The following is a 13,853-nucleotide window of genomic DNA, read 5'->3' on the forward strand; positions in this document are numbered from 1 at the left end:
AACTAAGCCCCAAGTTTAGCAGCACAGGCTGAAATGCAAGCTACCTTTCCCTTCGGAGCCCACTCAGGGAGCCGTGTATGAAGGTTACAATGTGCACTGCAAAGGCTGCCTGTCCCATGCCTCAGATATCTGTCCCTTACCTTGTCTTAGGCACTGAGAACCAGGATGCCCATGTTGGAGAGGACCACCACAGTCACCACCTCCTCCTCCTCCACAGTTAGGGGGGAGCATTCCTTGAGAAGGAACTCATTGATCAATTTCAAAGACAGGCTGGGCAAACCAGATTCCAGCTGGAGTTAATCAGTGTCCACACTGCTAAGATGTTGGGGAAGAAAAGCAGTGAGCACGAGGGCTGGTTCTCAGCCTTGCCTCTGTGAATCTCAGGGGATAGGTGAGGAGGAAAGGTGGACTTCCTCTGCCTGGCTGGCACCTCCGACCTGTCTGAGCCATTATTTAACACTAGGAGGCCTAATGGGTGTTCCTGTGCACATTCAGATCTTATTTCCTGGGCATGAGAGCTCCCACAGTTGATCTAGCTTTGTTGAAGAGGGTTCTTGGGGAGAGGAAGGAGTTTACAAGAGAGACAGTAAAGTTTTGCAAACTATTGATTGTAAGTCGATGAAGAGGAAGGGGCTGAGAGGATGAAGATGAAGAAGGTGGGAGAGAGGAAAGGTTTTGATTTCCAAAAAGGTTAACTGCAGCAAAGTGGATAACATTCCCCTCACCGCCCCCCGCCACACACACACCCACCCCAATTGTATTGAAAGGTAGAAAACAGAATCTATTAACCTCTGCCTTTGCTTCCTCTGTATTCAAGACAGTAGAAACTTCGGATGTCTGAACTAGGCTAATGGCAATTTATGAGGCTGATAGAATTTAATCTTGCCAGAATAGTTAATGCCTCCAAAGCCAAGTTGGCTCCTCTGCTCCCCAGACAATTTCAGATTCTGAAACCTTGCTCTTTGGACGAGAACAATACCATGCAAAAATCTCCCCGAGGGGGTTGCTTCATAAGCTAGCCTAGCGTCTGTTTATTCAGATAAAAAAAGCTCAACTCTGTCAAACTCATCAGTGGAACACAGCATCACCCCAAATCACGCGCGTCGCGCTCTCTCCTCCCATCCCGGCCTCCCTGACTCAAGTAAAACATTCGGCATCCAGCCATTAAGACCATCCCCCCTCCGCGCTCCTCTCCTCCGTCAGACACGACGCGGAGCATGCAGACAGAGACCCTTCTGCAAGAATGCATAAGTGCGTATTGACAATCGTTGTGCTAATTAGAAATCCTCCCTTCTGTCCCTGGTTGGCTGAGCCGCCGCAGCGGGCTTCTCGTCGCGGCGGTCATTTGGACTGTTCCACAATAGGGACGAGGAACGCATGGTCGCTTCCAGCGAGTCAGAGAGTCACCCCCTGCCGTGACCACCCACCCAGCGCCAGAGCCCGTCCCGCAGTCCGCGGTCTCCAGCCTCCCCAGCCGCGTCCCCGAGGTGATTTGCAACGACGCCCCCCCACCCTCCTCCCCCACCGCGGCCGCCGGCCGTGCGGCAGAGGCTGGGCTCCGCCAGCCCGGCTGCAGGGCGCGCGCGTCGTGGCTGCAGCGGCGGCGGAGAGCGGGGCCCGCCCTCCGGCTCACCCCCGCGTCCGGAGCTGGGCTGCAGGCGGCTCTCAGGGGCGCCGGGGATCCCGGCTCGGCTCCCGCGGCGTCTCGGGGCCGGCCCCCTCCCGGCGCGGGTCCTGCAGCAGCCGCTCTCCGCACCCCACCAGCCCAGCAGCAGCGGCGGCGGCAGCTGCAGCCGCACTGCCCCTCTTCATACTTCTCTGATGGCTCCTCTCCGTGCTGTTTGGGAAAACGATTTTTTTCCCCCTGCCAGAAACAGATTTCCTACATTTCATCAGTCCACATAGACCGAGCGGAAGTAAAATGCTTACTTTTCCTGGTGGACAGCAAACGCAATTGACGCTGATTTACCCTTCAAACGGGGAGAGATTGTGTTACAAGCCCTTGGCAGCGATTCCGAGGTTGGGGCCAAGATCCAGCCCCCTCCTGGTCCCCCAAACACTAACCTACGAGAGAACGGGCGGGGGAGGGGGGATGGGGAGGGGATCATATTTAACTCGGGGGTTTTAACAGAGTCAATGGCTTTAGCACAATATTAAAATTGGGTGTTGGAAAAGTTTTGCTTTCCTGGCCAGTGATTTTGCAGACTCGGAGGCATGAGCTTTCCAGTAACTTCGGCCACTCTTCGTTCCAAATTGAACAATTTGATTTCTTACAATTCCTTTCAAATATCAGATTTTAGAAGAGGCTGTACTCATGGCTGTTTTCGCTTTACAAAAGGAAATACAATTCCACCCTTCCTTCTCTCAGCCTCAGCTCAGTATTATGTTGAATGTCATAGACCATTTTCTCCAACTGTTGTTTATTAGGGCATGTATTCAGAGATGAAAAGTCTTCCTATGAAGCAGACAGATGTTCAAGTGCCTGCTTCACCTCTAACAGACATGTGACCTCTTGCTGAGTGTCCTAATCGCCTCAAGTTACTACTTTCCGTGTAGTTGAAAAGGACCACACTTTTTTGTTGTCGTTTCCACGTTCATCAGTTTCACAAGCCATCTCCATCCAATGATGGTGTGGCACGGGTATTCTAATTCTCTCTCAGATAACATGTTTAAAATGGTGAGTAATGTACCACCACCCAGCACCCTAAACCCTTCCACCCGCCCCGCAAAAAAAAAAAAAAAAAAGAAAGGAAGAAAGAAAGAAAAGAAAGAAAGAAAGAAAGAAAGAAAGAAAGAAAGAAAGAAAGAAAGAAATTACCTGTAGATGGACATTAGCAAAGTGATGTGGGTAATTTTAGATATAATTGAAAAATGCATTTTGCACTTATTATTGCTTTCATCTGGAAATGATTATTTGCTCTAAAACGTCTAGAAACTGCATCAGTTCTTTGGTTGTAGTAGCAGTACAAATAATGAAGAAAGAGGAGAAAACAGATGGAAAAGTTTGGTGGCATTGAACTCCAAGCTTTTTATTTTAGTTCAGTTGGGTATTGCAGTTAGCTCCATATTCCTCCTTGGGCTTCCCAGAAGAAAGGGGAAAGGGCCATTCCTCATTTTAAGGAGAAACAGCATTATAAAAAGCCCTATCTTACTACTTAGATATACATCAACCAGAACAACAGAACACACAGAGCAGGTTACTAATGAATTTGAGTAATTCTGATAATAATTTTTTTCAAAATTTAATGAGATAGATCTGAGTGTTGCTAGAGCCCCAACAAAGAACTGTTTGTTTCTGAACCTATAAAAGTTAAGTAAAATCAAACATCCTTGATAATTTTTCATGATCAAAACATCATCAGCCAATAAATGTTAATTTAAGTGTCTTCAGGGTATATAATAAGAGTTCAAAAAGTTTAACACCTAGATTTTCAAAAGCTCATATTCTCTTCTTCTCTATACATAAATATTCTTGTTGCATCATTTAATATTGATATTATAAAAAGCAAAGTGTAAAGACAATATTTTTGTTGATTAATGAACAATGTTAAACCCAGTTTGGGAAAATAAGGAGGCTTTCAGAAGCACTGGGAAAGCATAATCATTCAAATAATGCCCTTTCATGACCCTTTCTTCCAGGTATTTTTAAATTCTGCATTATAGCAGATCCTCTGTCCTTTTAGCAAAAGCCAGAAGGAAAATACTAGAAGAAATATGTATTTTCTCCCTTAGCGTCTAAGAGCTGTGCTGAATATTCTTTGGGTGACAAAGAGAAGTAAGACAAAGCATTTCTGAAGAGGAAGCAAACTAGTGTTTTCATTTTTTTCAGCCTGTGTAACAATTTCCATTTGATCTTTATTTTGTGTTTTTGAAAATCAAATTTCTACTTATGTATTCCAATCAGTCATTTATAAAAATTTGTCAGAAAATCTTTCATCCAAAAGTGTTCTTGCCTTGGTCTCAACCTAAACATATTTGTCTTAGGAAACCATAGTGCAGCTGACTCAATGATAACCTCCCTGATGTGAAGGTGAAGGAAGCGAATGCCTCACCTAATGGGATGAAACATGTCTAAATACATTCTTGAAACGTAATGACATAAAAAAGGAAAATCAAGCCAAATTTAAAGAAAACATAGTTTTGTTTTCCTTTTTAAGTTATCACAGTTTGGAAGACTAATATTAAGAATTCCTGGGTTACTATGCTTTTCAGGTGTTCTAAACCTTCAACATTGTATTGAATATGAACTGCACCTTTTCTCTAAATGTAAGTGTGTGTGTGTGTGTGTGTGTGTGTGTGTGTGTGTGTGGTTAAAATGAGTAATAAAATGAATTTTTTCCTTATCTATGTGTTAGTCTCCCCTCACTCCTTACCCCTCACCCCCACTCATGGAAATAATATATACTCATTTATTCTGAAAAGTGGGACAAACCTTCAATAGATGATGGAGATTACTGGAAATTTTGAAATAAATTAAATAATGTGGGAAGAGACACTGGATTAAAGTAAAATAAATTTCCAAAGGTGACTAATACATTCTTATATCCCTACATAGCTTCAAAAGGGCACTTAAAGATGGCAAGGGACAGCTTTAGAAGCGAGTGAGAATAATGATACAGAAAGCAGTATGAAGACATGTATAAAGCAATGTAATAAGTGAAAACATTCATTTATATTTTATTGAAATAGTTTATCAGTGATGTAAAATTGTTTATATTTCCCTACCTAGCTAGCATCTTGGCCCATGATATAGGTTTTCAATTGATTTACATTGAAATAAAAGTTTTTATATGTCATAAGGCAAACAAAATGGATTTTATAAGTCCTAGTATGGAAATTCCAAATACTGTTAGGGATTAAAAAGTCAATGATATTCCTTTTCATCACTATTCATATATAAAACTACAAAGAATAAATTAAATGGAAGAAATTTCATGGGAAAAGTTCAAGATTTACTCTCAGTGTGATACGCAACTTTAAAAAATCCGTTGCTTTACTCTCAATGGAGAACTTTAAACTTTATGAGTACCACACAACAGTAGCACAGATATCCGTTCCCTACTGGGCAAGACTCATATTTTTGCAAAATGTGTGTTATATATGAGCATATGTCTTCTAATTTTTACACAGGGGACAGACTGAAATCATTTCATGAAATATGCCAGTTGTCTAGTTTTAAAATATGCTATGCAATATATACTGTTATGTCATTTTTGCAAATATTTGTGTGGTTTGTTTCTAAGTCTTTTATTAAAATATCATGCCATCCTAATTGCAAGAAGCTCAAATTTGACATGAATGTTTAAGATAAAGTATTTTTATTTTTAGAACCTTGTCTTTCTTTTACACCACTGTCATCTCCAGCATCTAAAATACCATGGAGCATAGAGTAGGCACTCAATAGATAACTGTTGAATGAATAAATGACCATTATAGAAGAAGCCAATCTCTTAGGAAGCTTACTACTAACTGGTTAGATTTTTATATATTGTCTTTAATTTAGCAGTTTGGAACTTGGAATAGAAAAACAATGTTAAAATAACATTATAAACGATGGTTTCATTCCCAAGTTAGAATCATTTCATCTGGTTAAATGCAACTAGAGTTCAGTAAAACAGATGCTCGCCTGTGTGCCAGGCTTATAAATGAGGTCAGTCTGTGTCACTTGTCACTTCATTAAAAACCAAGGTTGATTTGGACTCAAGGTTTAATCATAACCAATACTATGAGTGCAATGAAAAGTAATAGAAAATATTACTACTTCAGTGGCTTTCAAACTTTTTTAATTGTGACCCACAATAAGAAATACATTATGGAACAGACACATAAAAACACACTCTGACACACAACCAAAACATGTTTCACAAAACAGTACTTACCTTCCTCAGTTAATGTGCTCTGTTATTTTTCTGTTTGGCTTTATTCTAATCTTTTCTATGCCATTCAGTGGAAAAGAAATGTTGTTGAGGAACAGCTAAATCTATTTCACAACCCACCATTGGGAAAAAAAATCTGACTTAGAAACTAAGCTAGGGAGAAAATCAATCAAAATTGAGGTAGGGCATCAATGAACAGATGGTTTCATTATAAAGAATAAAACAGATGTGCATATATATTCTCAGCGGTAGACGACATGACATAATGTCCGTCACAATATCCCAAACATTGTACACCTCACACCTCCATGTCTTTACCCATGCTGACTTGAATGATCTTTACCTTTTACTTTCTCCCTTTGAAGAAATCAGATTCATTCTTCCAGGACCAGCTTAATCATCATCCTCTTTGTTGTTCTCTTGATCTCCCTGACAGAATATTGCTGTGCCTCCAGGTCCAGTGCTCTGGGAATTTTTCCATTTCTTTTATATGTCATTTAGGATGTAGTATCACGATTATTTTCTTATGCATGTATCTCCTCTACTAAACTGTGAGTCCCTAGAGAGCAGGAACTAGTTACCTAACAGCACTGAAGCTAAGGGTGTCAAATGATTGAATGAATAAATAAATGAACCATATAACCACTGGATATCTGAAAGGGAAAAAGCAGGTGTCACTGGGTGATGGGACAGATACAGGAAGGAAGGACTGTGCCCATCAAAAGGGAACTAAATGGAAATCCCTCTGTAAAGATGCCACCAGGTATTAATTTTGCATCATTGTGGACAGAAGAATTTACATTAGAAGTGAAATTTTACTGTCACAATTCTTGGGACTCTATTGCAGGTAGACCTTGGTCCAGTTATCAATTTATTTTCAACCTTGATAATGATAAATTTAGGATTATGGATCATCCTCCACTTACAATGTGGTTACATCCTGAATAAATACATCATTGTAAGTTGAAAAGATCATAAGTCAAAAATACATTGAATATATCTAACCTACCAAATATCACAGTTTAGCCTAACCTACCTTAAACGTGCTCAGAACACTTACATTAGCCTACAGGTGGACAAAATCATCTAACACAAAGCCTATTTTATAATAAAGTATTAAATATCTCATGACATTTATTGAATACCATGCTGAAAGTGAAAAACAGAATGGCTGTGTGAGTCCAGAGCGGTTGTAAATGTATCAGTTGTTTACACTGGTGATCACGTGGCTGCCCGGCATCATGAGAGAGTAATACACTGTGTATCTCTAGCCTGGGAAAAGGTAAAAATTCGAAGTTTGAAGTCTGGTTTCACCTGAATGCGTTTCACTTTGGCACCATCTTAAAGTTGAAAAATCATAATTTGATCCATCATAAGCTGAGGACCATCTGTATTTTGTTAAAGGGTGAGAAAAGTTGCTGAAATTTCCATTATTGAAGCTACAACTTAGTTCACAAGAGAGATGGCTCTTAAACTTAGCGAAGGGATTTTCCAGTACCAAGTAGTAGACCAGGCAATGTGCCAAGAAAGGTAGCACACCTAACTCAATGTGAGAGAACTGTGCAGGGAGGGATCAGGGTCAGGGGGCCTTCTCTTGGCAGAAGGAAATGTTGCCATCCTGCTACTGTCACCATAGCCACTGGGACTCTAGAGCCATTTGCAAAGAGATTTCACCAATCATTATTCCCACCCAAGCTGCCAAGGAATGACATATTAGATTTTATTTGGCGGGGGGGGGCGGTCTGTATTTCGTTTTAGTCACTGCAGTTAAAATAATAACTAAGAGTCCAGAGCTGAAGACAGACAAAACCAGGGTCAAGTTCTAGCTTCTTCACTTACTTGGTGAAAATTATAGGCAAATTAGTTACCCTTTCTAACTATACGTTTCCACACCTATGAAGTAGGGTTAACAAACAGTCCCTCTCATAGGCATGTCTAGAGCATTATATAAAATAATACATGTAAAATATTTAGTTTACTTTCTGACATATAGCAAGTGTGAAATTAAGGTAAGATATTTAATTTTTAATTGAGGATCTAAATCATCTTACTGACTCATTATAATAATTCCCTGGGATAAGGAAATTCTCATCATTAAAAATACAGAAGATCAGAGAATTTTATGTGTCCTTTCTCTGAATCTTTTTCTCCTCCCGACTTTATGACATTCCATTTTATACCCTTTTAGAAATCCATGTTCTTTTCATTCATTCTTTAATCATTCATTCTCCTACTTCCTTTGTGTAATTTTTATATAAAGATGAAGTTGCAGGACCAGATTATAGGTTAATAGGAAAAATGAACTGTTAAACTGCACAAGTAGAAGTCAGATTCACATCTGAGTTTGACTGACTTGAAAGTCTGTGTTCATTTCCTCCCACCAATCCTTCCTTCCTTCTTTCCTTCTCTCTTTCTTTTTAAAGAGGAGGAAGAGTCTACACGTTAAATAAATGTATGTTCAAGTGTTTAAATGTAATAATAAAATACTCTGAAAAAAAGTGGAATCATTTTCAAAAAGAGAAGACTATTTCTGTCAGATATCCTCACTCAGCTGGATGAGCTGCCCCTGGTGCTGAGGGTTCCACATCACACAAAACTAAGTTAAATCCCTTACAGCTGTATGAGAAAGAACTCACACAAAGAACACGGCAGAAGACACTGAGAAAAAGCTTCTGAGCAGGAAAAGTCAAGAAAAAGTTTAAAACTCCACATAAAATTGTCTCTTTTCTTCTGGCTTTACCTGCAGGAGAGGACAGAAGGGAGTCAAGGAAGGCATCTTTTTAATTGGCTCCTGCAGTCTGAGCAGACTGAATAGCCCAGAGACGGAAAGACATTTATTATACAGAATTGGCTCCAGTGATTATGGACGCTGACCAGTCCCAAGATCTGCAGGGTAAGTCGGCAACCTGGAGTCCCAGGAGATCCAGTGATGTAGTTCCATTCTGAAGGTCAGCAGGTTCAAGAACCAGCAAGAGCCACGGTTTCAGTTTGAATCGGAAGGCAGGAAAAGGGTCATGTTCAAAGTCAGTCAGGTAGGAGGAATTCTCTCTTACTCTGGGGAAATTCAGCCTTTTTATGAAAGTCTTCAACTGATTGGATGAGGCCCACCCACATTAGGGAGGTCAATTTGCTTCACTCCGTCTACCAACTTGAATGTTAACCTCATCCAGAAACATTCCCACAGAAACACAGAGTAAGCTTTGAGAAAACATCCGGGCATCCTGTGGCCCAGTCAAAATGACACACGATAAAATACTCTAAATAATGAAAGATGAAATTCAGCCACTGAAATAATAAAAAACACTTTCGGCAAAACGTGATTATAAACTAAACCACTCGGACAGCATCGTCTCCCTTTCATTCTCCCAAAGAGAGTACAGACACTCAAAAATTAAAAAAAAAAAAAAAAGACTTGAAAATTAGGCAGAATAAGAGAAAGTAAGAAGTAATGCACGGAATTTATGCAAAAACTTTAAAATGTAGCTGATTTTGACAGAATTAGTAGGAAACAATTCTCTCTCCGGTGATAAAATAATACTACGATTGCACGATCAACATACCTGTGAGCAAACATAAACCAACCAAATCCTCGAAACACAAAAATTCCCCACACACTAATTTCAGAAAAACGTTAGTATAAAGAAATCCATTCAGGTAGAATTCTCTCACTCTTCATCTCACAAAGTAAGAAAACAGCTATCATCAATGGCTAACGATAACCACAAAATTAACACCAGAAATCGGCTTTAGGCTCAGAAAAAACGCTGCAATTTTTATTTTGTAGTTCCCAATGCTCTACACATTCAGAGACACTTCTTTACCAATGAACTACAGAAATGATTTTAAATGTACAGTTCTGAGCCTGCCCTGCAAGCCGCTGCTGGGTTTGTGGTGGCCGCTCACTTCTCAGTGAGGGCGAGATAGTTTCCCCCATTTCTACTTCTACTGGAAAAAAGAGAAAGAGCTCTTGCGATACAATCTTTCAAATGCTATCACTTACCAACTCAGTTCAACATTTTAACTGGAAATGTAATTTAACAATTTTTAAAACAGCCACACTTAATTAACATGATACTATGACAACCTGCGTCTTCAAAGCCCAGGAGGCATTCGCTCCACAGATCTGGTAGGACCGTCACGCCCCTGAAAAGCTATAAAGCAAAGCGCGGGCCTTTGCCTTTGCTAGTGAGAACCTAGCTGTTTCCATTGATTAGTAAATCTCAACAGCTGCATTCAAGGCTGTCCTAAAAGTTTGACCGTCAAACTCTGGTAAGAAGTGACCATAACTGAGGCAGGGACACGACTGGGTGGCTGAGAACCAGTGCTGGAACACATGATCTTTTGGTTTTTTGCCATATGATTGCACTACCTGTTCACACTTGCTGAATTATTAAAATAAAGCTCGTTGCTGCATTTGAAAAAAAAGGAGGGGGGCACATAAAATTAATCATCGCATGGGAAATAGGTGAAAGGAAGCACTGGTGCTGACTTAAACAGTTAGTAATCCTTATGACTTTTCAGCTGTCTAAGTTTCATCAAGTTCCATGCAAGTTAAGATGCTAGGATGAAAATATACATGTATTAGCTTGAAAAGAAAAAGAAAAAATGAAAGTAGGAAGGGTTTGCACTGTATTCCAGTTGAAATAAAATATAACTGAGGTTCCGATGTGCTCCTTTAGGACCACAGTAGCGCTTATGCATCAAAAGCTGCTTATGAATACACAATAAATGTAAATGTTCAACTAATCTTGTATGACAAATGTAGCCACTAATTGTTCCTTTACATATGTTGAATAGGATCTTTATCTCTTTACATATATTAAATAGAAAATCAAGAAGAATCTTTTTTCTAGAAACATCTTTCCTTTTAAAGTACAATTTATTCTGCTAGCAATAAATTAATAAAATGAGGCATGCCTTGTTTTTTCCAAGGCAAAGTCCCTAACTTTATGGAACTTATATTTTACCGGAGTGAGACAGAAAGTAAACAAATAATCCAATAAAATTAATACACAACATATCAAGTGATAATAAATGGGTTCTTCAGAAAAGTAAAATAAGGGTAAATGTGATAGAAAGTGCTGAGAGATGGCAGATGTTATAGGTGGTCATGGAAGGCCTCGCCAAGAAAGTGACATCTGAGCAGAAATTCAAAGGAAGTAAGTGCACTATGCAGGATCCCTAAGGACCACTGCAGACAGAGGAACAGCTAGTGCAAAGTCACTGAGGCAGGGGAATGCCACATATCAAATGTTCCAGAGGATAAAAAAGGCTCCTATGGCAGAGGTGAGTAAAGGGGAAGTAGGAGATAAAGTCAGAGAGATTGGGGGGAGGGGAGAGTCCAGATCCCATGGGGCCTTGTAAACCTTTGTAAGAACTTGCTTTTCTCTCTAGTTTGAGCAGAGGGGTGACATGATCAGATTGATAGTTTAAAGCTGTCCCTCTGACTCCTGGGTAGACAATAGACTGCAGGAGGACACTGATTAAGTGCAGGGAAAGCAGTTCAAAGGCTGTTGTAATAATCCAGATGAGAGGTGACAGTGACTTGGATGAGAGGTTTAGCAATGGAATTAGAGTAAGGAATTGGCTCTGGATATCTTCTGAATGGTTAGTCTTCTCTTTGCGTCACACTTTTTCCCCCCCAGTTCATTCATTTTGTAATGAGGCAGTTGAATTATGTGAGCATCAACTCCTACTCTACAATACAACATCATCCATGACATATTTCACTATGACTATTTTAAATTATGATTTAAATTTTATCACTGATGGATGGGTAGTTCAGCTACTGGTTGCTTTGGAATTCTGGCGGAGACCCAGCTCGTTACTAAATTGTGAATTTAAATCCTAATAAAATGTATGAGGAGCAATGGATGATTATGGGCCAAGATATGATGCTCACATAATTGAGCTGCCCTGTTTAACAACCAATACCCATGAGGAAACAGTACTCAGGACCCTGAACGGTTGAGGAAGAATATAAGCTCATAAAGAATCTCTGGCTCAGGAGACAACCTACTGTTTTTCCCTTCCCTACTATTAATACTTTCTCCATTCTCCTTTGCCTTCCTCGTATTTAGAGTTTAATCCACTCTCTTTGTGTGTGTGTGTGTGTGTATTTATGTTTATAAATGTATAAATATAAATAAATATATATATACATATATATGTGTATATATATTTCTCTTTCTGGTCCAGGTAAGTATAATATACCAGCCTTTGATTGTTTGTTTTTATGCTGTCTTGACCCAGTTTTCAGGCCCTGGGTAGAGTCTGAAGCAATCAATTAAGTCTGCACCCTGACCACTTCCCTTATTGGGCTCTCATACTCTGAACCACAGTACACTTACCCTAATCTCCATGGGGCCTGAAATCAGAACCAGGGAAACCCCCCAACCCCCAATGCCCTGGGGGTCCACAAAAGATTTCAAATTAGCCAATTCACAGGGAGCAAAAACTTAACTAATCCCCAGCAGTTTGCCATACAGAGGCTGCCCCCTGCAGCTCCAACCTGCTGGTACCCAGTCCCAGGGTGAAACTGCTTACGTGGCTCTGCCTGGCAACCTTCTCTCATTTGGAGCTGCAACAGAGTTCTCACTTTCATCCATCCAAGTGTCAGTGTGTTTTGATGTGTCCTCCCATGAAAAGAATTCTTACGTTTTATAAAACAGGAAGATAGGGATGGAGAACTCTGTTTTTATCCTGACTACTTCCCTTTCTTCACCTCATCCGCACTTCTAGACTCCCTCTCCTTTTATATGATTTCTAGATTCTTTCTGCTTCCTTGTCCTTCACTCTTAAAATGTTCCTTCTCACTCTCTCTCTCTATAGAAATACAATGATCATAATTCCCTGTGCTCATTAATTTATGTGAGTCATCTCAAAATACGTTGTAAAAGTTAAAACTAAAAAAAAAAGATATGAGTAAAATATTAAAACAATATTTAATAGAGTAAAAATGAAAATGTCAGGCATAGAGTATAAAAGCTTGGAAGTGCTATAACACACACACAATAATGATAGATACCATTATTGGAGAATAATAAGCAATACCTTTGCATGATATCCATTATAACTTGAACTACCTTTGACTGTTACCACCATCAGCACTTTTCTCTAGCTCATTCATCTTATGGCTTAGGAATAAAGTGTGGAGCTGGTTTTTATTTGTTAATACTGCTTTACCACTTGGTTGTGGATTTGTCAAAGCATCAAGTTTACTTCTAGATGCTTTTTATTTGTTTTTTTAAATCCCAGTAATTCTTTATAGTTTACCTGGATTACATATTGTTCTTTATTTCCTCCAATATATAAACACTCTTTTTACATTCAATTTCTCCTTTACACAATTCTGTTCTGTCTTTTCTTTCTTTTTTTTTTTCACATAATCCTCTTTGCATCATCAGATATTATTTTCAATGTTCTATGCCTTAGGCAAATCTTTCTAATTGGTGCTGGTGTCTGTCATGTGCCTAATTAAGAACAATAGCGAGGGAGGTTACTCAACTCTCTTCATTAATGACATGTGTTGCTGCAACTCATAAGGAGATGATGAAAAGCTTCAAGTTTCAGAAAATACAGCCAAGTTTAAGACCCAAAAAATCTAAGCCAAGAATCAGAAGAGATATCAGCAACTAGTATATGCTATGGTTTTATAGTTTGTAGAAATTATAGGTGTCATTGAAATAAAAAATTTCCTATTTGTTTTGGAACATGTTTATTTCCTTGTTCATAAATAACTTTGACCTTCAGTTTTATTCAGATAATATGATACCACATAAAGATATTTTTACTTTTTAGTAAATAAGAATATTTTTATGAAACAGGAAGAAAGTATGATCCAAGAAGCACTGGAAGTACAAAGATATGCAATAGACATAATGTTTGCTTAATACTCTTCCTCAGAATTACTAAATAATTTATAAATCCTCTCATATACTGTCTTAAATATTGCACTAATTTTGCTAATTAAATTTT

At 39.2% G+C, this 13,853-nt stretch overlaps 1 protein-coding gene and 1 non-coding gene across 3 annotated transcripts in view; both read right to left on the reverse strand.

Annotated features, from left to right (window-relative positions):
• The window catches only part of GAS2 (growth arrest specific 2), a 119,676-nt gene extending 117,754 nt beyond the window's left edge, over positions 1–1,922 (reverse strand). The window contains exon 1 of one of the 2 annotated variants that reach the window (XM_057695956.1): positions 1,634–1,922. The gene's annotated coding sequence lies outside the window, so the exon portion shown is untranslated. The remainder of the gene's footprint in view (positions 1–1,633) is intronic. The other variant, XM_057695955.1, reaches the window with a different exon arrangement.
• Positions 1,923–9,521: 7,599 nt separating this feature from the next.
• On the reverse strand, positions 9,522–9,732 carry LOC130829599 (small nucleolar RNA U3). The gene has a single exon (XR_009047615.1). It is a non-coding gene; the product is annotated as a small nucleolar RNA U3 (small nucleolar RNA).
• Between the last annotated feature and the right edge of the window lie 4,121 nt (positions 9,733–13,853).

Source organism: Hippopotamus amphibius, chromosome 9 (assembly GCF_030028045.1).
Source record: "Hippopotamus amphibius kiboko isolate mHipAmp2 chromosome 9, mHipAmp2.hap2, whole genome shotgun sequence".
Classification (NCBI taxonomy): domain Eukaryota; kingdom Metazoa; phylum Chordata; class Mammalia; order Artiodactyla; family Hippopotamidae; genus Hippopotamus; species Hippopotamus amphibius.